This window comes from Gopherus flavomarginatus, chromosome 1 (assembly GCF_025201925.1).
Source record: "Gopherus flavomarginatus isolate rGopFla2 chromosome 1, rGopFla2.mat.asm, whole genome shotgun sequence".
Lineage (NCBI taxonomy): Eukaryota > Metazoa > Chordata > Testudines > Testudinidae > Gopherus > Gopherus flavomarginatus.
The window spans coordinates 94,086,455-94,110,874 of record NC_066617.1 but is presented as its reverse complement, the minus strand read 5'-3'; the positions used below and the strand labels follow the sequence as shown (position 1 = coordinate 94,110,874).

Sequence of the window (24,420 nt, the reverse complement as noted above, 5' to 3'; positions counted from 1 at the left end):
GCACTTAAGGGACATCTGCAGGCTGCCTTGGTTCCCTTACTGCTCATAAGCATCCCTTTTGAGTGGGTAGGGATGGACATAGTGAGGCCATTAGAACAAAGTGCAAGGCGGCACCAGTATATCTTGATAGTGGTGGATTATGCAACCTATTCCCTGGAGACAGTTCCTTCTGCTCCGTAACTGCCAAGGCCATAGCAAGGGTGTTAATCCTGCTTTTTGCCTGGGTAGGCTTATCTACCAAAGTCCTCACAGAACAAGGGTGTAACTTCACCTCCTGCCTAATGCAAGAGGGATGGCAGCTTGTTAAGGTTAGACCCCCTCTGCACTTCAGTTCCCCATCCCCAGGCCAATGGCTTGGTAGAAGGGTTTAACCAGATTCTTAAGTAAATGCTGAATAAATTTTATGATGACCACCCCATCCCAAGGATTGGTATCAGCTACTTCTCTATCTCCTGTTTGCCATATGAAAGGTATCTCAGGCCTCAACAGGCTTCTTGCCATTTGAACTGTTATATGGCTGACAGCCACAAGGATCCTGGGTCTCCTTAAAGAGGCCTGGGAAGAGCAGCCACCACGTTCTCAAAACATGTTACAGCAAGTCCTGGAGATGCATGAGTGTCTCAAATGAGTAGGACACTTTGTGAAGGAGAATCTGCTGTGGGCTCAGTGAACCCAAGCCCAACAGTATAATAAAAGAGCTCAGGAGAAGATTTTTCAATCAGGGGACTGTGTGCTGCTGCTCCTTCCCAGCTTGGAGAGCAAGCTTCTGATCACATGACAAGCTTCTGATCACATGATTGCAACTGTAAGGTTGTTCAGTGAGTTGGAAAAGTTTATTATGAAATGTTCTGTCTGGACAAAGAGAAGAAACACCAGCTCTTCCACCTAAATATGTTAAAATCTTGGTGGGCTAAAGAAAGCTTGTTCACAGATCCCGGTGATCTCCTTGGGGATCTGGGCCACCAAATACAAGAGCCAAGAAGTGCTGAAGATGTGCCAATGGCAGAAAGTCTTCCTCGTCACTTATGTTGGCAAGCCAGGAAATTATTGACCTACTTAGACACACAATTCTCTACCCAGCCAGAGTGTACACATCTTATGGAATGCTGAATCCAAACCAGCCCAGAGGCAAAGCTGGAGCATGCGACTTATTACATTTCTGAATAGCTCTGCAAAACCATGGAGCAGGAGGCACAGGCCCTGTTAGACCTTGGTGTCACTGAGGAGTCCAAGAACCCCAGTAGAGCGCAGTGATTCTGGTTCCAAACCTGATTGGACCACTCAATTTTTTTTGCATGGAATTCTGGAGGTTTAAATCAGTATCACAATCTGATGCCTCCCTGATGCTATGTTTTGACAAACTCCTCAACTGCCTTGGGAAGACTAAATAAATACATAACCACACGTGATTTAACAAAAGCGTACTGGCAAATGGAATCTGGGGCCAGATTCCAAAGAAAAGACAGCATTTGCAACACATCTTGAGCTTTTTCAATTGTGACCATGCCCTTTGGACAGCATGGGGCCCCAGCCACATTCCAGAGGCTTATGGACCAAGTCCTGTGCCACCACACCCAGTTCGTAGCAGCCTATTTGGTAGTTACAGTGTAGGTATTTTTAGTACAACTTGTCAGTCACATCTGGTACATGTGGCCTCTGTGTTTCAATCACTGAAAGAGGCTGGACTCACTGCTAATAAAAAAAATGTCAAATTTAGGATGCTGGAAACTCGATCTCAGTTATCTGGTAGAGAATGGCTGGGTTTAACCCCATGCAAGATAAAACAGGGGACCTGAGAAAGATCTCAGTTCCCGCCAACAAGAAACAGATGGGGCTTTTCTGGGTCTAGCCAGCTACTACCAAAGGTTTATGCTCCACTGTGTGACAGTTGCAGTACCATTGTGAAGGCCGATGCACACCAACCAGGTCAGTGGACAACTGAATATAACAAAGTCTTTAGCAAAATAAAGGGTACCCTTGATCAGCACCTTATGCTACAGCATCTGGATGTCTCATTCTTACTTAAATTACAAACTGAAGCCTCCACAGATGGATTAGGAGCAGTGCTGTTGCAAAAACTATAGGGGGCGGAGCATCCAATACTATACCTAATTGAGAAGCCGCAGCACAAGCGGCCTTATACTCCACCATTGGGAAAATGTGCCTGGCCATCAACTGTGCTATGGGGCATTACACTGCTATCTTCTGGGGGCTCCCTTCGATTTAGTAACAGACTATACACCCCTTAAATGGTGGCAGGCACTGAAGGACACTACTCATCAGTGGTATCTGGCATTGCAACCCTACGCTGTCATGTATGACACTGGTCTGGTTCACAGTACCAGAATACAGACTTCTTTTTCCGGGATGGTGGCATTATTGTAGAGGGAGAGAAATTGGATCCCTGGGACCATTCTGTGGCTGGAGGTGTGTGACAGGGTCTATCAAGTCTTCTCTTCCCCCTGCTGGAGGGATCAGCACCCTGATGTTCCCCACCCAAGGAAAATTCACTCAGACCACCAACAAGATAGTCTTCCAGAGACCTAGAAAGGCCAGAAGGCAATACTGATCAGTCAGGAACAGGCAAGGCTTCTTAACTGGCCTGCTGGGTTTGCTCAGGGGCAGAGCGAGGTGATACTGGGACAAATGAGGAGAAACTCAGGGCTAACCCATACCAAGGCCTGGCCCTAAGCACTGCAACTAAGCACTTACGTTTTTGAAGGGTTTTTCCTCTCTCTCTGTCTGAAGGCACAAACAGCTGAATCCTGAGTTGCTGTTTTGCTAATGGACTGTTTAGAGACTGATGCCAAGCTTACAGCACAGGCTATTCTGCCGCAAGCAGATGGCCAAACTTTTTAGTCTGTTCAGGAGTAGCTGTCGTACCACCTGTGACCCTGAAGGGGGTGCTGCAGAGCAGCCCTGGCTGTCACACAGATGTCTTATGGCAGAAAATAGTATGTGATAAAGACTATATTGCAATTCATATGCACGAGGAAGCTGATTTAAGATTGGAAAGGCATTTCCTGGCATTTCGTAACTTCTGAGTGCTTGACTCTGCAATCTTTAGTGCATTCTCCTAATGTTGTTTGTGTGTGTGTGTGTGATATATCGCTATACCTGCAGGGAAGAAAGGAATGGATAAGGAGAGAAATCTATTTACTAAAAGGGTTTTCATTATTATTTACTTAATTTTATTAATAACTTATTACCATTGCCCAACCTTTTCAAAAGACTAGCGCAATTTTCCGTCATGTCCCCCAACTTCATTTTGGTGCTCACTTTCTGTGTAACTGGCTCCCCTACTTCACTTCCAAAGAGACAGGCATTCAGTAGTGGCAGTGAAATGAGAGTTATAGAGCCGGGCTATAGTACCTTGGCAGACAGCAAGGCACAATTTACTGCCAAACTATTAGCTGCACCAGGTGACCACTGTGTGCATTTGTGTGTATTCTGATATTGCTCCCTGCCCACTTTCGGCTTCCAGTCTCCTTTGTCTCTCTCTATCTCATCCTCTTTTTGTTTGCCACTCTTCCTTATTCTTAATTATTGTCCAGGCAGTGCTTTAAAAATGTGAGGTGTTATATCAATAAGTCCTTTTATTATTGTTTATCCCTCCTCCCTTTTTCTTTGCATTCTTTTCCATGTATTCACTCTCGTGCATCACTTACAGAAAGAATGTGCAGGTCTAAATAATTTATAAGTGCATGACAGTAATTACAGAAATGATTTAATTACTCAGTTAACACAGTTCTTCACATCATAGGCTTGGCTGACTGGTGATCCTCTCATTGTTGACTAGTGCAGGCATTATGCACCATAGCAGAGATAGGCAGGGCCGCCCAGAGGATGCAGAGGGCCTGGGGCAAAGCAATTTCAGGGGCTCCTTCCATAAAAAAAATTGCAGTACTATACAATACTATATTCTTGTGGGGGCCCTTGTGGGGCCTGGGGCAAATTGCCCCACTTGCTTCCCCCACCCCTGGGCGGCTCTGGGAAAAATAAACCTTCTGCATCTCAGCACAAACCCAGTTTGAGAAAACTTCTTTACAAGGTATCACTGGTTCTCGGCATCAGCTAGTGATAAAAGGCACTACAGCTCATTAAAAGGGTTAGACAAATATTTTCCATCAAAACTTTTTTGGATCAAAAACTAGGGGTTTTTTAAAAGCAGAAAAAAACATGGACAATGTCTGCTTTCCTTCAAAATTTGTTGTGGTTTTTTTTAATTGAAAAGCTGAAATTAGTCTGCCAAAACCTGAATATGGTTTGCAGTTTCAAAAGTGTGTGGACAAATATTTGCTGCTTGCTGTGTTTGATTGTTTAAAGAAACAATAAAAAGTTCTGCTTAAAAAAAATCCAAAACTTTTGAACCACCTCAGCTTGTGACCAAATGCCTGAGCCCATCCAGTCAGAGCTTTTTCCAGGTTTCTGATACTCTGCTGGCTTCCTTAACTCATATCTGTCTCCATAACTTTGGGTTCGTTTAGGTTAGAACATAAGAACAGCCATACTGGGTCAAACCAAAGGTCCATCCAGCCCAGTATCCTGTCTACTGACAATGACCAATACCAATCTCCTTATGGCACTGAAATTAGATATAGACTATAATTTGGCATTTGAGAAGTGAAAGGGATGGTAGCCCTAATGGAAAAGCTAACAGCTTGGCTCTTCTGCAAACCTCACACTGCTGAATAGCTTTAGGGTAGGGAAGTCTGTGCCTCCCGAACAGGCCCTGCCCCCTATCCGACCCCCACCCACTTCCTGCCATCCGACTGCCCACCCCTCCTCAGAATCCCCGACCCATCCTGCTCCTTGTCCCTTCACTGTCCCCCAGAAACCCCCCCCAACCACCACCCCAGGGACCCCACCCCTGCTCCCTGTCCCCTGACTTCCCTGACTCCTATCCCCTCCCCCCCGCTGAGTCCTGACAGACCCCCGGAACGCCCACAATCCAACCCCCCCATTCCCTGTCTGCCCACCCACCTCTGCCCCTTCCCTGTCCCCTGACTGTCCCTGGAACTCCCTGCCCCTTATCCAAACCCTCGGCCCTGGCCCCTTACCCCTGGCTCCCCCCTCACCCGGAGCCTCAGCGCATCAAGGAACGTCCCTGAACAGCTGCAGCATGGCTCCAGCAGGGCCTGAACTCCTCCCCGCTCAGAGCTGTGTGGTAAGGGGGCAGGGCTGCAAGCTCCAGTGGGACCTGCACTCCTTCCACTCGGCTTGGAGCTCACAGCCCCTCCCCCGTACCACGCGGCTCTGAGTGGGGAGCTCAGGCCCCGCCAGAGCCACGCTGCAGCTGTCCAGGGATGCTCCTGGATGCGCTGAGGCTCCAGGAGAGGGGCGGAGGTGGGGTCGAGCCGAGACCAGAGAGGGAGCCTTAGCCATTCTTGTGGGGCCCCTGCAGAGCCCGGGGCCTGGGGCAAATTGCCCCACTTGCCCCCCTCACCCCGGGTGGCCCTGGAGACAGGAGGTAAAGAGGATGGAAAAGCTTAGAGAGAAGTTTCTAATGAACAGCCAAACACCTTGTAGGTTATTTTCATGAAACTAACTGGCCCGAGGTAGAATTCTGTGGTAAAGCCTATCTCCTAGAGCTGTGTAAAATGTTCAAAGCCAGCCTCACATCTACTGAAGCCATGGCTTCAAGGTTCAATGCACTCATTAACCATCATTCCTTATATGGAAGTGCATAAACCTGGGATGAATGGTGACTTACATTCTACTTATGCCTTTGAAATAAGAGTTAAATGGTTCATAAGCTTTGTGCAGGATCTCTGCACAGGGCTGAATAACACACAGAGTTGACACAGCCACAAGTCTGCTTCCATTCAGCAGGCTTCCTTTATTTCTGCCCCACTTGGGGGTTCCCAAGTAATGGCATACACATCTCTCCTAATGCATTGTCTGTAGATCCTTCTTCCCTTTCCAAATGAACCTGTGATAGAATTTTGGGGTTTCTCTCATCCAGCTCAGTGCAGCCAGCTGGCATTGGCGGCAAGAGAATTTCCTCAGTGTTGTTGAACTGTTGGGTTGGGGTGGAGAAAGACACTTCAGGGGTTTGAGGAGGCAGTGGCCAATGCCTGTTGTCACCCAGACACCTGTGGGATGCAGCAGAAGGGGCCAATAGGGCTCAGAAGAAAGGAAGGGAAGGTGGCCAGGATAAGTGATCCTCTTGTGAGGACACTGAAAGTAAGAAGTGGGCAGCAGAAGATTCTTAAGGGTGGAGGCAGCTGCTTAGGAAGTAGTGAGGAACCTGTGTTGTATAAAGAGGAGGAGGGATGGGGCAGCTCTTGGAAGTTCACTGATTCAGGTCTCAAAGTGAACGTGCAGGATTGGTTAACTTTGGAATCCTTCACAAACTGGGCTCTCTGCAAGATTCACAAGCCCTTCTCTGTGTCAAGGTCAGGTGGGTAGAGAGCATGTGGCATCAGGACTGATGGAATGGAGATCCGTTAGCACGTGGCACTACATGTGAAGCTGCCAGATACCTTGTATCAGGCAACGGAACGTGCCCCACCCACCATCACAGGAAGTGATGCAATTCAGTGAAACAGGCCAAGATTTTCAAAAGTGATTATTGATTGTAGGTACCTTCATTTTGGATGCCAATTTGAGACGCCTTAAAGGGGCCTAGATTTAAAAAAAAAATGCTTGGCATCCATCAACTGAAAATCAGTCCCCTTTTAAACTGTAGCTTACATTGGCCTTCCAAATCATTATTCACTCTGAAAATCTTGACGATAATAACCTTTTCCCCCCTAGCTGGAATGCGTAATGGAGGGTATGGCTACATTTCATGTGTGACCTGAGATTGAAATAACCTGGTGAGAGAAGGGAGAGGATGCAGAGGATACAGAAAAATGTGAGCAGAAGGGGATCTAGGGCCTAGAGCTGGATGAATAATGGATGTTATGGTTATTGACAGGTCTGGAAAATATTGGTTTGGATCACACTGAATTTGAATGTTTGATAAGTTGAAAGAGTCAGTTTCAGGTTTCTTCCAGAGCAGAGGTTTGAACCTGGGTTTCCCACATCCCACCTGAGTACACTAATCACAAGGATTAAGATGATAGTGGCAGCAGCACCACAACCTCCTTCCCTAGCTGTTTTGCAAAGAGCCAGAACTATTTATCAAATTTGCAATAGTTTCAGGTCATCTGAAACTATTTTTTTTGTCTAATAGTCTGAACAATTTTGCCCAGTTCTACTGGTGACACTAAACATTGAACTTGTGAGTTTCTCAAACACTCATGTACCATGATTTCTGCACAAACACTTACACAGGAACCCACACACAATGTATCACAAACACACTCATACACACTCATACACTGTGACTTACATTAACATTCACACAGTCACAGTGACTCATGGACTCACATAGACAGTCATCAACCGTGACTCAGACTGACACTCACAATCATATGCTGTGATTCACACTGGCTCTCACAATCATACCTAGTGATTCACATTGGCTCCCTAACACACATACACGCGCTATGACTCACACTACTGACACATACAATGACACACATACAGTAAGAGCAAGTGAAACACAATCCCACACAGACATATGTCCAATCGCTCATGTTCACATCCGCTAGCTTTGGAAATCAGCAAATGTGTTAGGAGCAATTATGGCAGACAACATGGTACTGCGTTAGATGAATTTGAAAGTTTCTCCCAGTAAAGCAGCCCCTTTAGAAAATAATTTGTGTTGGTAACAGCAGCAGTAGCTGGATTATTCCATTTTTCTTCTCCATGGAATGGGGTGGTTGGGTCCTTTAATTACATTTTCAGTACAGTTTTTTTTTTAAAATTATTTAAATTCAATACACCTAAGGGTGTAATGATTAAAGAGCAGGTGTGTTATTTTCTGCTCCAATTTCCTCTCCTCAGTCTCTTGTTATTGCTCATGCAGCCGTTCAGGTGAGACAGGGATTCCCATTTGGTCCAGTCCAGGCTGCTCTGGTCAGGGCTGCCCAGAGCGGGGGTGGGTGGGGCAAGTGGGGCAATTTGCCCCAGGCCCGGGACCCTGCGAGCCCTGGCCCGGCAGCGGTCCGAGTCTTCGGCGGCATTTCGGCGGCGGGGGGAGGGGGTGCCTTCAGTGCTGCTGAAGACACGGAGTGACTGAAGGGTTCCCCCCCGCCGCTGAAATGCCGCCGAACACTCAGACCGCCGCCGGGTGAGTACAAGTGCCACAGCTCCTCCGCTTTGCCCCAGGCCCTCTGAATCCTCTGGGCAGCCCTGGCTCTGGTGGCAACATTAAAATGCTGTTGTGAGCTGTGCCTTTTTGGGTTCCCTATGAAGGAACCAGAAATACTTCTGGGAGGGAACCAAAAATGGTTAAAAAAACGGAGGTAGGGTGACATAAAGATTAAAAGAGGAAAATATATGTAACTCTGCAAGTGAGGCAAACACTTGTCTGCGAACTTTTGAAAGGCCTAAAGCCCAGGGTGGGAGGGGGATTGTTCAAGATGATCTGAGGGGTATAATGAGAGAAAGCTGAGTGAAGGGGAACTTAGGATGCCTATTGGAAACATTTTCTAACAGTAAGATCTATTCGACTCCACAGATTAGCTTCCCCAGGGAAGTGGTAGAAGTTTCATCACTTGAGTCATTTATAACTGAATTTGACAAAGTTCTGGAGTATGCGCAATGCTGCAGGAAAGTCTTGCACAGGAGTGGGAATGGAGATGGACAAAGCCTAATCCATAAAGTCTTCCTTATCTCTAGTTTCTGTAATTTGATGACCGCTTCAACCCTTTCCAGCCTCCCTCTCTCTCAAGAAAAAAATGTCTGTGGTTAATTGAATAACCAGTTGATTATTAAATGTCTGATGGGTGAGCTTTGCTGGTCTTTGAATAGATTCAGATCTCTGACACAGTCATTACCCAGCCAGAAATGTGAATTTTCAATAGTCAGTTGGTGTCTTAATTTAGATTTAATATGTCACTGTAGGGTCCATTAATTAAGCCTTTGTGCAGAGTGCTTAATGCCAAGTGCTCAACTGCAGACTGTGGAACTGGTTCAGTCAAAGAATGGCTGGTGCCACTCATCATGACCCTGGGTCCACCTCACCATCGATGAGCCATGATGACCATCTCTTGATATCTTGGAATGAATCCATGGTGCAAATCCTCTTTACTGAACTATTAAAACAGCAGATCCCTCCCTCTGATCCTGCAGCCCTTGCCCTATTCCCCTGGGAAGGTTTGGTGAATATATGCTAATTTTAAGCTTGATCGACTAAATTGTTATAAACTGAAGTTTTGACTGGCAGCATTCTAGCCACATGCGAATGAGCTGGCATAAGCACTGGTGGGAGACAGAATAGGTGCTGGAACCTCCTCACAGATGCTGCCTATTGTGAGAAGTTCTGAAGATTGCTAGCCATTTTTTTCCTCCTCCTCTGGTTTGGACTACAGGTTTGTCAGAGATCAGTGTCTGTCGTCCACATATGTCCAGTTATGTCCATGTTTGCCCATCTGTATGGATGTCTGTGATAACAATAGAGGGAGGAAACAGGCTGTTGCAATATATCTTGTGATACCAGAATGCCAGAAGCAAGCCGGCAGCTCCCTCCATGCAGCAGCCATAAAATATAGAGGTTTCTTGAATAATACATTGGCTTCTTTTATTAACTAGCAGTGGAGTGAACTTTAGTTAGTTATTCTGTTTTCTCTTCAGTTCTAGACCATAGTAGTGGGGGAAGGTTCTCTTGCCTTACGAGATCTTTGTTTCCCATAACTAATGTAGAAGTGGGTGTGTACAGTGAAGGGTAACAATGTGTGGAAGATGTGTAGCTCTACCATTGTGTGGCTGTATTCTCTGCCCCACCACACAGCTCCAATCATGTACTCTTCAAGTGACCCACAGGTCTGCTTCCGTTTGATAAATAAATCGAATGGAGAAGTGGGCTGGTGTTTTAGTTTGAAAACAAAAAGTAAATGCATATATAAATAGACTACACGACAGCAAGGCGAAGGGGCCTGTGATGGGGTGTTCACGCCACACCAGCCCTGAAAGGGTTAAGGAAACTGAGAAAGGGCCAATTAGTGATATGAGGGGCTTAGGCTGGAGATGCAATCCCCAAGTGGAAGATGGAGCTCAGCTGAGCAATTGAGGGCTGGGCTAGTACAAAGCCAGGAAGCTGGCAATAGAAGGTGCCAGTGATGAAGCCTGCTGCTATACTCTGTGTATTAGAGAGGAAAGGAGGGTACCTAGGAAAGGAGTAGCCCCCGGGAAGGGTGTACCCAGAAGCCTGTGGGAGGTGGGTAGGAAGCAGCCCAGGTTGAGACCAGCAAGGTTGGGGACTGAGCAGACCTTGGCTGCGTGTTGAAGGGTCTCTGTGCTTCTGCCCGGAGGCTGGCATAGTGGGTGGAGCTGGGTTCCTTTACCAGTCAGTGACAAGAGTGGCATTGCCTGGACAGCAGGTCCAGTGAGACTCTATACCCTGGAAGGGGAAACCACACAATGACTTGGCTGGGGGGCTGAGTCACAAAGAGGAAGTTGCAGTCCCTGGAATGAGAGAGGGGTTGCAGACCAAGAGAGAAGGCCACGGGTTGAGAGGGGAGGTGTTGGACCTTGGAGAGAACTAATCTGCTGTGAGTGAGTACCCCTTGCTGGGGACTTTGGTGTGACAATCCTTTTACCAGTTTGTACCTAGAAATCTGTAGGGAAGGATACTCCTCTGCCTTCTGGGAACACGTTATTTTCAGTTCATTTGGATGCTGCAGGTTGGTACCTGTAAGGAAAGTTATTTACTCCCTTCTGAGTTTCTGACTTGTCTGCTCACCTGGGCCTAGATCCTTAAAGGTATATAGACAGATACCTAAGTACCTTTGAGGATTGTGGTCCTGGTCTCACTCTGCTCTGACTGCAGGGATCCACCTCCAGGGAGTAGGCCTGGTTCTGCAACCCTTAAGTGGGACTTATACAGGTAGTGCCTCCAAAGTCAGTGAGGCTTCTTATGGGAACAGGTGCTACCTAGTGTGAGGAAGGGCTTAGCGCTTGTGCCCAGAGATAGTAAAGGGGCTGGGGAGAATACTGAGTGGGGATGAGCATTACACTGAAGGACGAATGGAAGGCGGCAGAAACGGGAGAGGAGAGAATTAAGTGGACGAGCGGTAGAATGGAAAGAGGCAGTAATATGAGGGTGAGTAGTGTTTGGAGTCATTCATCAACTAAAGCAAACAGAAAGGTTTTAGGCAAGATTTGAATAATTAATTAATAACCAGAGGGATGACTTTCTCTAAGAGCAAATAAAATATGTACTGTGTGAGTTTTAGTGAACTGTTCTTCCCGTTCTCGCTCTCCCTATACCTCTCTCCCACTAAGGGCTGGTCTACCTTGGGGGGCGGGGGATCAATCTAAGATACTCTGCTTGCTTTCAGCACTATCATATTTGATGTATCACTGGTGGAGTCCATGATGTTAGAGATTAGTGGTGTTTGTGTAGAAGAGGGCACAGTCACACAATGGTAAAGTCTCATATTTTATACACATGGCTATTCTCTACTGTCCCTACCTGCTGCTTTACTGGTTTCCCTCTTGCCCTGGTCATGTGGTGTGTGTGTTTTTTATGGTAGGGCATATAAAGAGAAAGACGGGGGTTAATTCTTCCTTCACTTTCCCTATTACTGCTGTTGCTTCCCTTCACAAGAGTGTTGAGAGGGGATTTAGCCCCACTGCTTGTGCCCTACATGCTTGGGGGAGGAGGCCAGCCAGCTGGAAGGGAATGACTCACTCTTCAGAAGGGAAGCAAATGAACAAATGTGTGTCTGTATTTACAGGGGTGGGTGGGAGAATACAACTCAAGACCTACCAGAGTGTTCATGTCACCTACCAGAGTAGCCCCTAGAAGACAAGTATTTTGTCACGGAATATCTTTCCTGCATTTTTCCCCCTTTCTTTTTAATGGTTGAACTGTTTAACACTACATATAAAGTCAGGTCCGCCTGCCGTGGGGCGATTCAGGGTTGCCATGGCAATGAGGCCTGTCTCTCCAAATTAGGACATTTTCCCACTGCCTTTTCTGTGTGATTTTCTCTTTTCTCTCATCTCTCTTTCTCTTACTCTTACTCTTTCTTGACATCTGAAGTGCTGAACGCTGCCTCCCTCATTCTCACTCTCTAAAAGGGATCATACATTACCAGTCCAGATTTATTCCTATGAAGGGTGTGCCAACGTAGGTAGTTGTGCCAGCCCTGGGAGGGTGAACTTCATGCTCCCAAATGGAAGTGCCGTAAGCTCACAGCCACTAGCTAGGTGGGGGAAGGGGTAAGAAATGGCAGTGGTGGAATTGGGGCGGTGAGTGCCCGTGTCATGCCCACTCCTTTCCTTACAAAGTGATTACCTCAACCTGTAGGATGCTGCCATAGCAGTATGGAAGTAGGGGCCTAGGTGATAGGTGCTCAGGTTAAAATGTGTCTTCCACTTATAGTTCCTGTACCTAGGACTGAAAACCATCCTGAAGGGAAGCTTGTGGAGGAGATTTGTGGGGTGGGTGGGTCAGAGTGTAGGGGTGTCAACCTACTTGAAATTTATAGAATGGTCCTGATTTTTGAGGGTCTAGTCTTCCATTCTGTAAGCCTTAGCCTGCAGGACAATAAGAGTCTTTAATTTGTCTAGGGCCTTTTGACATTGGGCCAGATTCTCTGGATCAGCTGAGCTGTGCACAGTACAGGTCTGGGTGGTGAAATTATTTTAAGCCAGCTCTGTGTCTGCGTGTTCCTCTACTTGTCTGGGCTTTGGTTCTGGCTGGTCATTGATTCAAGGATTCCTGAATTTGTACTGGCTTCTGATGCCCCTGAGGGGCCATTTTGGCAGCTGTGAACTAGCCAGAGACAGGAGTACTCCAGCCCTTTCTCCTCTGTTACATGTTCTACAAAGGGAGTTGGGGGCCTGGGAGGGTGGTGACATAGGCACCGCTACAGCTCTATGGCAACCGAGAATTGTCCTAGGCTGGGGGCAAGCTCAGGTGGCCAGCTTTACCCCAGTTTGACACCCCTGCAGTGGCACAAAGCTGGGCTAGTGCTCCAGAGAAATGCCATTGTGTTGGAGTGGGGGTCATGGGATGACTTGTTATGAGGCAGCAGCATGGTATTGCAATGGGATTATTTTTATCCGTCAGCTTATAGATAAAAGGTATAGCTAGTAGGTCATAGCCCATTTCTATTCTGGTCAGGTTAGAAATAACCACAAGAATGGCCTTCCTCTCACAGTATTTTGGTACTTTGACTTATGGCTGAAAGCAGGAAACCTGGGGAAACTTAAAAGAAGGAATCAAAGATTCTTGTTGGAGCTGAGGTAAAGTTTGGGGTTTGTCTGAGGGGATCATTGGGCTTATTTTTGCCAAACGGGTTTTCCCCATCTCTCGTAAAAAGCCCATCGCTGTGAGTGTAGAAGTGAAAAGTATCTGAAGGGCCTGATGGCAGTCCATGAGAACTAATTCTCCATTGCACTACTTCACTAACTTCAGTGGAGCTGCACTGATGTCAAACTGGCGTGACACAGTGATAAATCAGGCCTGTTGTGCTCAGGAAAGTGCAAGAACTAAGGTCTTAAAATTGCCCCCTTTTAAACTAAAGAGGTGATTTTAAACTAAGGTAGTGCAACTCTGTGTATGTGTGTGTGTGTGTGGACTCTTGTAAATTGATTAAACCTAGCTTGTAAACCCAGTTTTAAACTGATAAGTGTGTTCACACAGAGTTTGCATCAGTATAATTAAACTGTTGCAAGTGTGTGTATGGACAGGGCTGGTGTTAGACTCACTGGGGCTGAGGGCAGAAACTGAGAAGCTGAAGCTGAAGGCCGATCATGTAACCTAGCTTCACTGGGCCCTGGGCAATTACCCTACTTGCTACTCACTAATGCCAGTGCTGTGTATGGACAAGCCATAAGTAAGCCTAGCAACATTTTTGGTGCCAGACTCACTAGAGGAAGGAGGGAAGGTCCATAACCCACTGTTCCCATCTGTACTGGCTAATGGAGCTGGTCCCATGTGGCGAGAGCACATGCTGCACCCTATTCAAAGCTCTTTAGGTGGCTGTGCTTCCTCTGAGCTCCCAGAAGCCATATCTGAGGCTTACAGCCACAACTGATTCCTTAGAGGTTTTCCTCTTTGCTGCTTCCCGTCCTACAAATTCTTGGATTGCTAGGCTCTGTCTCTCTTCAGCCTCTAAAGAATGAGTGCACATAGACACTCTCCAGACATATTACACAAATAAACTTTTGACGGTGTCACTAAGCAGGCTGGAGTTTAGCAATATCTGACCTGCAACACTGGGCTTATTTGCTTGTACTTCTGTTTCTCCAGGAGGAGAAAGGGGTCCTATCCCAGGTATATTCACGAACTTCCTGACCTAGCTGTATCTTGACATCACCTGTGTATTTCTTTAATGGCCCTTAGCCTGATGGCATGCCAGAGGTGCTCAGTCAGCTGCACTGGAATGCTTACACTGACTCCCTGCAGGGGCAGGGAAGGAATATGACATTGCTTGGAGCACACTTCATTCATCAACAGGAGGAGCAGCTGTGTCACAGACAAAGCTTTAGACGGGTCTTGTAGATAGTCTGAGAATCAACTGCTGCCCCAGTCCCTTCCTGTCATAACTCCAACGAAGAAGTTTCTTGTTGTTCCCCTTGGCAGTATGAAGCCACTTTAGCGCAGCATGGTCAGTTTGTAGCTGGAACCGCCGTCCCCAAACATATGGGCGTAGCTTTTCCAGGGCGTACACAATGGCGTAGCATTCCTTTTCACTGACTGACCAGTGACTTTCCCTCTCAGACAGTTTCTTGCTGAGAAACACGACAGGATGGAAGTTGTGATCTGTTGCTTCCTGCATGAGAACTGCTCCTATACCACGCTCAGATGCATCTGTGGTTACTAGGAATGGCTTGTCAAAGTCCAGGGCCCTGAGTACAGGGTCAGACATGAGCGTCGCCTTAAGTTGGGTAAAGGCCTTTTGACACTCATCAGACCACTTAACTGCATTTGGCTGGGTCTTTTTGGTCAGGTCGGTCAGTGGGGCAGCGATTTGGCTGTAGTGTGGTACAAATCGCCTGTAGTACCCGGCCAAGCCTAAGAAGGATTGAACCTGTTTCTTTGACTTTGGGACAGGCCACTTTTGGATAGCATCCACCTTGGCCTGTAGGGGGTTTATGGTTCCTCCACCCACCTGGTGTCCCAGGTAAGTTACTCTGTTTTGGCCTATTTTACACTTTTTGGCCTTAACAGTTAGTCCGGCCTGCCTGATGCGCTCAAAGACCTTTTCCAGGTGTTCTAGGTGTTCGGGAAAAGAGTCAGAAAAAATGGCCACATCATTGAGGTAAGCAACTGCATATTCACTCAGTCCTGCTAGTAGACCATCTACCAGCCTCTGGAAGGTGGCGGGTGCATTTCGAAGGCCGAAAGGAAGGACATTAAATTCATACACCCCTGCATGGGTGACAAATGCTGACCTTTCCTTGGCAGGTTCATCTAGCGGTACTTGCCAGTACCCCTTGGTTAAGTCTATTGTAGAGATGAACTGGGCATGTCCCAACTTCTCCAATAGCTCATCGGTGCGTGGCATTGGATAGTTGTCCGGACGAGTTACTGCATTTAGCTTACGGTAGTCCACGCAAAAGCGTATTTCCCCATCTGGTTTGGGTACCAGAACCACTGGAGATGCCCATGCACTGGTAGATGAGCGGATTATACGCATCTGTAGCATGTTCTGGATCTCCCGTTCTATAGCAGCTTGGGCATGAGGAGACACCCGGTAGAGTGGGGTTCTAATTGGGTGAGCATTACCTGTGTCAATGGAGTGGTATGCCCGTTCAGTCCATCCTGGGGTGACTGAGAACAATGGGGCGAAGCTAGTGCACAGCTCCTTAATTTGTTGCCGCTGCAGACGTTCCAGGGTTGTGGAGAGGTTCACCTCTTCCACGCCACCATCTTTTTTCCCGTCGTAGTAGACATCTTCAGGCCACTCAGCATCATCTCCCTGGACTGTAAACTGACAAGCCTGTAAGTCTCTGGAATAGAAAGGCTTGAGAGAATTAACATGGTACACTCTGGGCTTTAGTGAGGAATTGGGAAATGCTATGAGGTAGTTCACAGTTCACAGGCGCTCTTGGACCGTGAATGGCCCTTCCCATGATGCTTCCATCTTATGGGCCTGTTGCGCCTTCAAGACCATAACCTGGTCTCCTACCTTGAAGGAACGTTCTCTGGTATGTTTGTCATACCAGGCCTTTTGCTCTTCCTGAGCATCCTTTAGGTTTTCTTTAGCAAGGGCTAAAGAGTGTCGGAGGGTGTTTTGTAGGTTGCTTACAAAGTCCAGAATGTTAGTCCCTGGAGAAGGCGTAAACCCCTCCTATTGCTGCTTCACCAACTGTAATGGCCCCTTAACCTCGTGGCCATACACAAGTTCAAATGGTGAAAACCCTAAACTGGGATGTGGTACAGCCCTGTAGGCAAACAGCAACTGCTGCAACCCTAGGTCCCAATTATTGGAGTGTTTGTTGACGAATTTACGTATCATGGCCCCCAAAGTTCCATTAAACCTTTCCACCAGGCCATTGGTTTGATGGTGGTACGGGGTGGCAACCAAGTGGTTCACCGCATGAGTTTCCCACAGTTTTTGCATGGTCCCTGCCAGGAAATTAGATCCTGAATCTGTAAGGATGTCGGAGGGCCAACTTACCCTGGCAAAAATGTCTGTTAGGGCCTGACACACAGCGTTAGCCCTGGTGTTTCCTAGAGCTACTGCTTCCAGCCATCGGGTAGCAAAGTCCACGAAAGTCAGTACGTACTGCTTTCCTCTGGGCGTCGTTTTTGGGAAAGGACCCAGAATATCCACAGCTACTCGCTGAAATGGGACCTCAATTATGGGGAGTGGCTGGAGAGGGGCCTTGACCTGGTCTTGGGGCTTTCCCACTCTTTGGCATACCTCACAAGACCGGACATACTTGGCAACGTCCTTGCCCATCCCCTCCCAGTGGAAGGACTTCCCCAATCTGTCTTTGGTTCTGTTCACGCCAGCATGGCCACTGGGATGATCATGGGCTAAGCTTAAGAGCTTCCCACAATACTTAGCTGGAACCACCAACTGTTTTTGCGGCTGCCAGTCTTCCCGGTGTCCACCAGAAAGTATCTCCTTGTATAAAAGTCCTTGGTCTATAACAAACCGGGATCGGTGAGAAGAGCTGAGAGGCAGTGGGGTACTCCGTGCCGCCGCCCAAGCTTTCTGAAGGCTGTCATCTGCTTCCTGCTCAGTCTGGAACTGTTCCCTTGAGGCTGGGGTCACCAGTTCTTCCTCAGACTGTGGACTTGGACTTGGTCCCTCTGGAAGCAATGTAGGTGATGGGGTTGTTTCCGTTGCTGGTGAACTGCTCTCCGCTGGTGCACCTGAGGGTATTTCAGGCTCTGGCTGAGCCTTTTGGGTATGGCTGTCTGTTGCTTCTGCCAGTTCTGGCTCGCTGGCGCCCTCTGGCATTGGAGTTGAAGATGGATTTGCAATTGCTGGTGCTGGTTGCTGTTCCAGTTCCAGGCCTGGGACTGGAGGTGCTGTGGCTGTTTCAGTGGTTGGCATGGTATCCGGGTCCACTACCTCTGTCTGGGTCTCTGGTAACACAGACGAGGCCCCTGTGGACGGCTCAGGAACAGGAATGGGTCTGGAAGCTTGCCTGGTTTGGCTACGTGTAACCATTCCCACTCTCTTGGCCCGCTTCACCTGGTTGGCCAAGTCTTCCCCCAGTAGCATGGGGATGGAATAATTGTCATAGACTGCAAAAGTCCACATTCCTGACCAGCCTTTGTATTGGACAGGCAGTTCAGCTGTAGGCAAGTCTACAGCTTGTGACATGAAGGGGTAAATTGTCATTTGGGCCTTTGGGTTGATGAATTTGGGGTCGACGAAGGATTGGTGGATAGCTGACACTTGTGCCCCCGTGTCTCTCCACGCAGGTCCAACCTTCTTTCCACCCACTCTCAAAATTTCCCTTCGCTCTAAGGGTATTTGAGAGGCATCTGGGCCTGGGGATCTTTGGTGTGATGGTGGTGTAATGAACTGCACTCAGTTGGGGTTCTTTGGGCAGTTGGCCTTTATATGTCCCAGTTCATTACACTTAAAGCATCTTCCAGCTGACTGGTCACTGGGTCGAGGTGGGTTACTGAGACTGGTGAGGTGGAAGAATAGGGTGTCTGTGGCTTTCCTTGGGTTGTAGGTGGGGTCTTTGGTTGCCCTCGGTTGTACGGTTTATTGTCGGTGCGCCCTCTGGGGTATTCGTTCCCCTTGACAGTAGCTTTCTTGCTTTCTGCCACTTCCATCCATCTGGCTCCAATCTCCCCCGCCTCGGTCAGATTTTTGGGTTCTTCTTCGAGTGATTGCTCACATCCATTCCAGTTAGGTGTGCGCGCCGCGCGTGCACGTTCGTCGGAAACTTTTTACCCTAGCAACTCCAGTGGGCCGGCAGGTCGCCCCCCTGGAGTGGCGCCGCCATGGCGCCCAATATATATCCCTGCCGGCCCACCCGCTCCTCAGTTCCTTCTTACCGCCGTGTCGGTCGTTGGAACTGTGGAGCGCGGCATAGCTGTCCTCCACGTCCCTAGCTCTCCTTGTTTTTCTATCGTTATCTCTATTGTAGTTGTTAATTAGTCTGTTAGTTAGATAGTAGTAGTTAAGTGTTAAGTAGCTGTAAATAGTTTTTCGCCGGGGGCTTAGCCCTTCCCGGCACCCGGCACCGGGCTCATGCCTGGTTCGCCGGGCTTCAAGCAGTGTGCGGCCTGCAAGAAGCCTATGCCCACGAGCGACCCCCACGACGCGTGCCTGAAGTGCCTGGGGGAATCGCATAGATCCGACAAGTGCCGCATCTGCAAGGCTTTTAAGCCAAGGACTAAGAAGGAGAGGGATCAAAGGCTCCGGACTCTCCTCCTGGAGGCGGCACTTGACCCGGCGGCTTCGCAGGCCGTGATGTCGGCGCCGGCACCGGATCGCACCGGCACCGAGAAGACTCCCCGGCACCGACCTTCTCCGGCACCGGGGACAGAGCCTAGGCCGTCGAAGTCCACTACTCCGGCCAGGCACACCCGAGTGGAGCGCCCGGCCTCAGTATCGGCCGCGGCGCCGCCGGCACCGTCGACTCCGGGCCCGGCGGGTCCGTCGAGTCCGGTGCCGCCAAGCTCCCCCATGACATCTGGGGTTGAGATAGTGGTGCCATCTACACCAGAGGCCTTCGCCTCGGCACGGGACCTCATAGCCCTGACCGAGCCCACGCAGCTACCACCCCCGGTACCTCCGGTGCGGGTTGTGTCCAGAGGCAAGCCTATGATGTCGGCACCGTCCCGGGACTCTCGTTCTCGCTCCAGGTCCCGACGTCAAGGTCGCTCCAGATCCCGCCGCCGCTCGCAGTCCCGGCACCGCTCCCCTCAGCGGTACCGGTCGCACTCGCGGCGCCGGTCGACACCGAGACGATCGCGGTCGGACTCCAGCCGCCGTTACCGGCACCGCGAGTCCAGGAGCCGATCCAGACGTTCGCCGCACCGGTCGACCTCCCGGCGCCGAGCTGGTGGCAGGTCCCGGTCCCGGTCGACCTCCCGGTACCGAACCGGTGGCAGGTCCCGATCCCGGCACCGAAGCGACGCCCAGTACCGATCCAGATCCCGGCACCGTGGCAGAACTCGGTCCCGCTCCCGGCACCGTTACGACTCCCGGCACCGGTCCCCGGCACCGAGACGATCACCCGTGCCGGCCCGCGCGGACCATTACCATCCAGGGTCCGCTCCGCCATGGCCCTCGAGGCAGCCGTCCGTGTCTTCGCTGGCGGACAGTGGCTACGCGCTGGGCACCGACCGGCAGGCGGCGCTGTTCAGCGAGCCTCCACAGCAGGACGCAGCCCCACAGCAATGGGGTTTCTGGACACCCTGGGCGTATCATCAGGCCCAGGGCCCCCAACAGCTCCCTGCTAGACCGCCGACTGCAGAGCGCAGGGCACCTGAGGCCTCGTTGTCTCGCCCCCCTCCCTCCCCGGATGGGGAGGAAGGATCCAAGCAACAGGACTCCACGTTGGCTCCTGAGGCAGAGGCGAGGGCCGAGGGAGATCCCCCTTTGGACACCCTCTTGCCAGGGGTCTCCTCATCTTCTTCCCCTGATGAAGCGGTGGCTGGGACCTCCTCCAACAGCCCCCCCCCCGCTGGACCTCAGGGCGCACCAGGACCTCCTCCGGCGAGTAGCCCAAAACCTGAGTCTACAAGCCGAGGAGGTCTCGGAGGTAGAGGACCCTATTGTCACCATCCTCTCCGCAGACGCTCCCACCAGGGTCGCCCTGCCGTTCATACGGACCATCCAGGCCAACGCCAACACCATCTGGCAGTCTCCGGCCTCCATTCCTCCCACTGCGAAGGGCGTCGAGAGGAAGTACATGGCTCCTTCTAAGGGCTACGAGTACCTCCACGTACACCCGACTCCGTGTTCCCTGGTGGTCCAATCTGTCAATGATAAGGAGCGTCATGGCCAGGAGGCTCCAGCCCCCAAATCCAGGGAGGCTAGGCGGATGGACCTCCTCGGCCGTAAGGTGTACTCGGCGGGGGCGCTGCAACTCAGGGTCTCCAACCAACAGGCCCTGTTAAGTAGATACGCCTTTAACTCCTGGGTGGCAGCAGACAAATTCAAGGAGCTGTTGCCACAAGACGCTCGTCAGGAGTTTGCGGCCATCTTAGAGGAAGGCAAGAGGGTCGCACGCACGTCCTTGCAAGCCTCTCTGGACGCTGCGGATTCGGCTGCCCGTACCCTCGCGTCGGGTGTAACGATGCGTCGCCTCTCCTGGCTGCAGGTTTCCGGCCTTCCGCCGGAGCTCCAGCACACAATACAGGACCTTCCTTTTGAAGGCCAAGGGCTGTTTTCGGATAAGACAGACCCTAGACTAAAGAATCTAAAAGACAACCGCGTCATCATGAGGTCACTGGGGATGCACACTCCAGTGACGCAGCGCAGACCCTTCCGGCCGCAGCAACAGCAACAACAGCGCAGGCCGTATCTCCAGTTCCGCCAGCGGCAGGACCTTAACAGGCGCCGCGGCAGGAACGGAAGGCGCAGGCATTCGGGGAACCAGGGGGGCCAAAACCAAGGCTCCTCTAAGCCCCCGCCTGGTCCCAAGCCTTCATTTTGAAGGTGCGCCCGAGGGCGCAGTAACAGTTTCCCCATTGGATCCTTTCCCCCCGTTTTCCAACCGCCTTTCTTTTTTCCTCCCGGCGTGGTCCCTAATAACATCAGACCGCTGGGTTTTACGCACGGTGCAGTCGGGATACCGCCTGCAGTTTGTTTCATTTCCTCCTCCCCGCCCCCCTTCCTCGTCCCTCTTCAGGGACCCCTCTCACGAGCAATTCCTTCGGCAGGAGGTGCAGACGCTCCTCCGCAAAGGGGCTATAGAGGCGGTACCGGAGAACGAGAAAGGCAAGGGGTTTTATTCCCGCTACTTTCTGATCCCCAAGGCCAAGGGAGGCCTCAGGCCCATCCTCGACCTGCGAGAGCTCAACAAGTACCTGGTGAAGTTGAAGTTCCGCATGGTTTCCTTGGGGACCATTATCCCATCCCTGGATCCGGGAGACTGGTACGCCGCCCTCGACATGCAGGACGCGTATTTCCACATTGCTATCTGGCCACCCCACAGACGTTTCCTTCGCTTCCTTGTGGGGTCTCTGCATTACCAATTTGCAGTCCTCCCATTTGGCTTGTCCACGGCCCCGAGAGTGTTTACCAAATGCATGGCAGTTGTTGTGGCGCAGCTTCGGCGCAGTCGGATCCACGTGTTCCCGTATCTAGACGATTGGTTGATTCGGGGCACGTCGGAACAACAAGTCTGCAACCATGTCCGTGTGATCACCGACATGTTCGCCACCCTGGGCCTCTTGGTGAACACAGACAAGTCCACCCTGGCCCCCACACAAAGGGTGGAATTCATCGGGGCCGTCCTGGACGCCACTGTGGGCAGGGCCTTGCTGCCATTGCAGCGGTTCCAGGCCTTGTCGGCAATCGTGCAACGACTACAGACAGCCCCCCTGACGTCAGTGAGGACGTGTCTAACCCTGTTAGGCCACATGGCGGCCTGTACTTTCGTGACCAATTACGCTCGGCTCCGCATGAGGCCACTCCAGTTGTGGCTCATCAGTCATTACAGGCCGACAAGACAGCCACTAGATATGTTAATCACGATCCCCCAGAGGGTCTTAGATTCTCTCGGCTGGTGGCTGGACCAGTCAGTGTTGTGTGCGGGTCTCCCCTTCCACCCATCTCAGCCCTCGGTGTCCCTAACAACAGATTCCTCAGATCTCGGCTGGGGGGGCCCACGCAGGGACCCTGAGGACGCAGGGCCTGTGGTCCCAGGAGGAGGTGGGGCTACACATCAACATGCGGGAGTTGAGAGCGGTCCGTCTTGCTTGTCAAACGTTCTGTCATCAGCTCCAGGGTCGTTGTGTCGCGGTGTTCACCGACAACACGACGACCATGTATTATATCAACAAGCAGGGCGGCACCAGATCCTCCTCCCTGTGCCACGAGGCGATACGACTCTGGGACTTTTGTGTAGCCCACTCCATTCACCTCATGGCTTCCTTCCTCCCCGGGGTACGGAACACGCTGGCGGATCGATTGAGCAGATCCTTCCTGTCACACGAGTGGTCCCTTCGCCCGGACGTCGCCCTCTCCATCTTCCGGAGGTGGGGTTATCCCCGGGTGGACCTCTTCGCGGCCAAGGGGAACAGGAAGTGCCAAGCGTTCTGCTCCTTTCAGGGCAGGGAACCCGGGTCGATAGCGGATGCCTTCCTCATCCAGTGGTCGACCCACCTGTACTATGCATTTCCCCCATCCCCGTTGGTCCACAGGGTCCTTCTGAAGGTGCGCAGGGACAGGGCTCATGTGATCATGGTAGCCCCGGCGTGGCCCAGACAGCACTGGTACCCCATGCTGCTGGACCTGGCCATAGCCGACCCAGTTCCCCTGCCCCTTCATCCGGACCTGATTACCCAGGAGCACGGGACCCTCTGTCACCCGGACCTGCAGTCGCTGCACCTAGCGGCGTGGCTCCTGCGTGGCTGACTGGCTCTGAGCTGCGCTGTTCCACGCCGGTGAGGGAGGTGCTCTTGGGCAGCAGAAAGCCGTCCACAAGGGCGACATATTTGGCCAAATGGAAGCGATTCTCCTATTGGTGCGTAGAGAGAAATCTCCGCCCTATGGAAGTTTCAGTAGCCAACATCTTAGACTACATTTGGTCCCTCAAAGGGCAAGGTCTGGCCATATCGTCGTTACGAGTCCACCTAGCGGCTATCTCCACCTTTCACCCGGGTGCGGATGGTCACTCTGTTTTTTCCCACCCGACGGTGTCTAGATTCCTTAAGGGGCTGGAACGTTTATACCCTAACGTCCGTCCCCCTGCTCCAACCTGGGATCTTAACCTGGTGTTGTCCCGACTCATGGGGCCCCCCTTTGAGCCGTTAGCTACTTGCTCCCTGCTTTACCTCTCTTGGAAGACGGCCTTTCTAGTAGCTATCACCTCAGCTAGACGGGTGTCGGAACTCCGGGCTCTTGTGGTAGACCCCCCATATACGGTCTTCCACAAGGACAAGGTGCAGCTGAGACCACACCCTGCTTTTCTCCCCAAGGTGGTCTCAGCCTTCCACGTCAACCAAGAGATATTCCTCCCGGTTTTTTTCCCGAAACCTCACTCCTCAGGCAGGGAGCAGCAGCTCCACTCGCTTGATGTCCGTAGGGCTCTCGCGTTCTACGTGGAGAGGACCAAGCCCTTCCGCAAATCCCCCCAGCTTTTCGTGGCAGTAGCGGACCGCATGAAAGGGCTTCCTATCTCCTCCCAGAGGCTATCCTCTTGGGTAACGTCCTGCATCAGGACCTGCTATGACTTGGCCCACGTCCCTACGGGCCGTGTGACTGCGCATTCTACCAGGGCGCAGGCGTCGTCGCTGGCTTTCCTCGCCCGTGTGCCCATCCAGGAGATCTGTCGGGCAGCGACCTGGTCATCGGTCCACACCTTTGCTTCCCACTACGCCCTGGTCCAGCAGTCTAGAGAGGATGCGGCCTTCGGATCTGCTGTGCTCCATGCCGCGACTTCTCACTCCGACCCCACCGCCTAGGTATGGCTTGGGATTCACCTAACTGGAATGGATGTGAGCAATCACTCGAAGAAGAAAAGACGGTTACTCACCTTTGTAACTGTTGTTCTTCGAGATGTGTTGCTCACATCCATTCCACACCCGCCCTCCTTCCCCACTGTCGGAGTCGCCGGCAAGAAGGAACTGAGGAGCGGGTGGGCCGGCAGGGATATATATTGGGCGCCATGGCGGCGCCACTCCAGGGGGCGACCTGCCGGCCCACTGGAGTTGCTAGGGTAAAAAGTTTCCGACGAACGTGCACGCGCGGCGCGCAC

At 51.0% G+C, this 24,420-nt stretch overlaps 1 protein-coding gene across 4 annotated transcripts in view; it reads left to right on the top strand.

The window, feature by feature from the left end:
• GRIN2B (glutamate ionotropic receptor NMDA type subunit 2B) overlaps positions 1-24,420 on the top strand; it is a 333,110-nt gene that overhangs the window by 74,695 nt on the left and 233,995 nt on the right. The window lies entirely within an intron of this gene.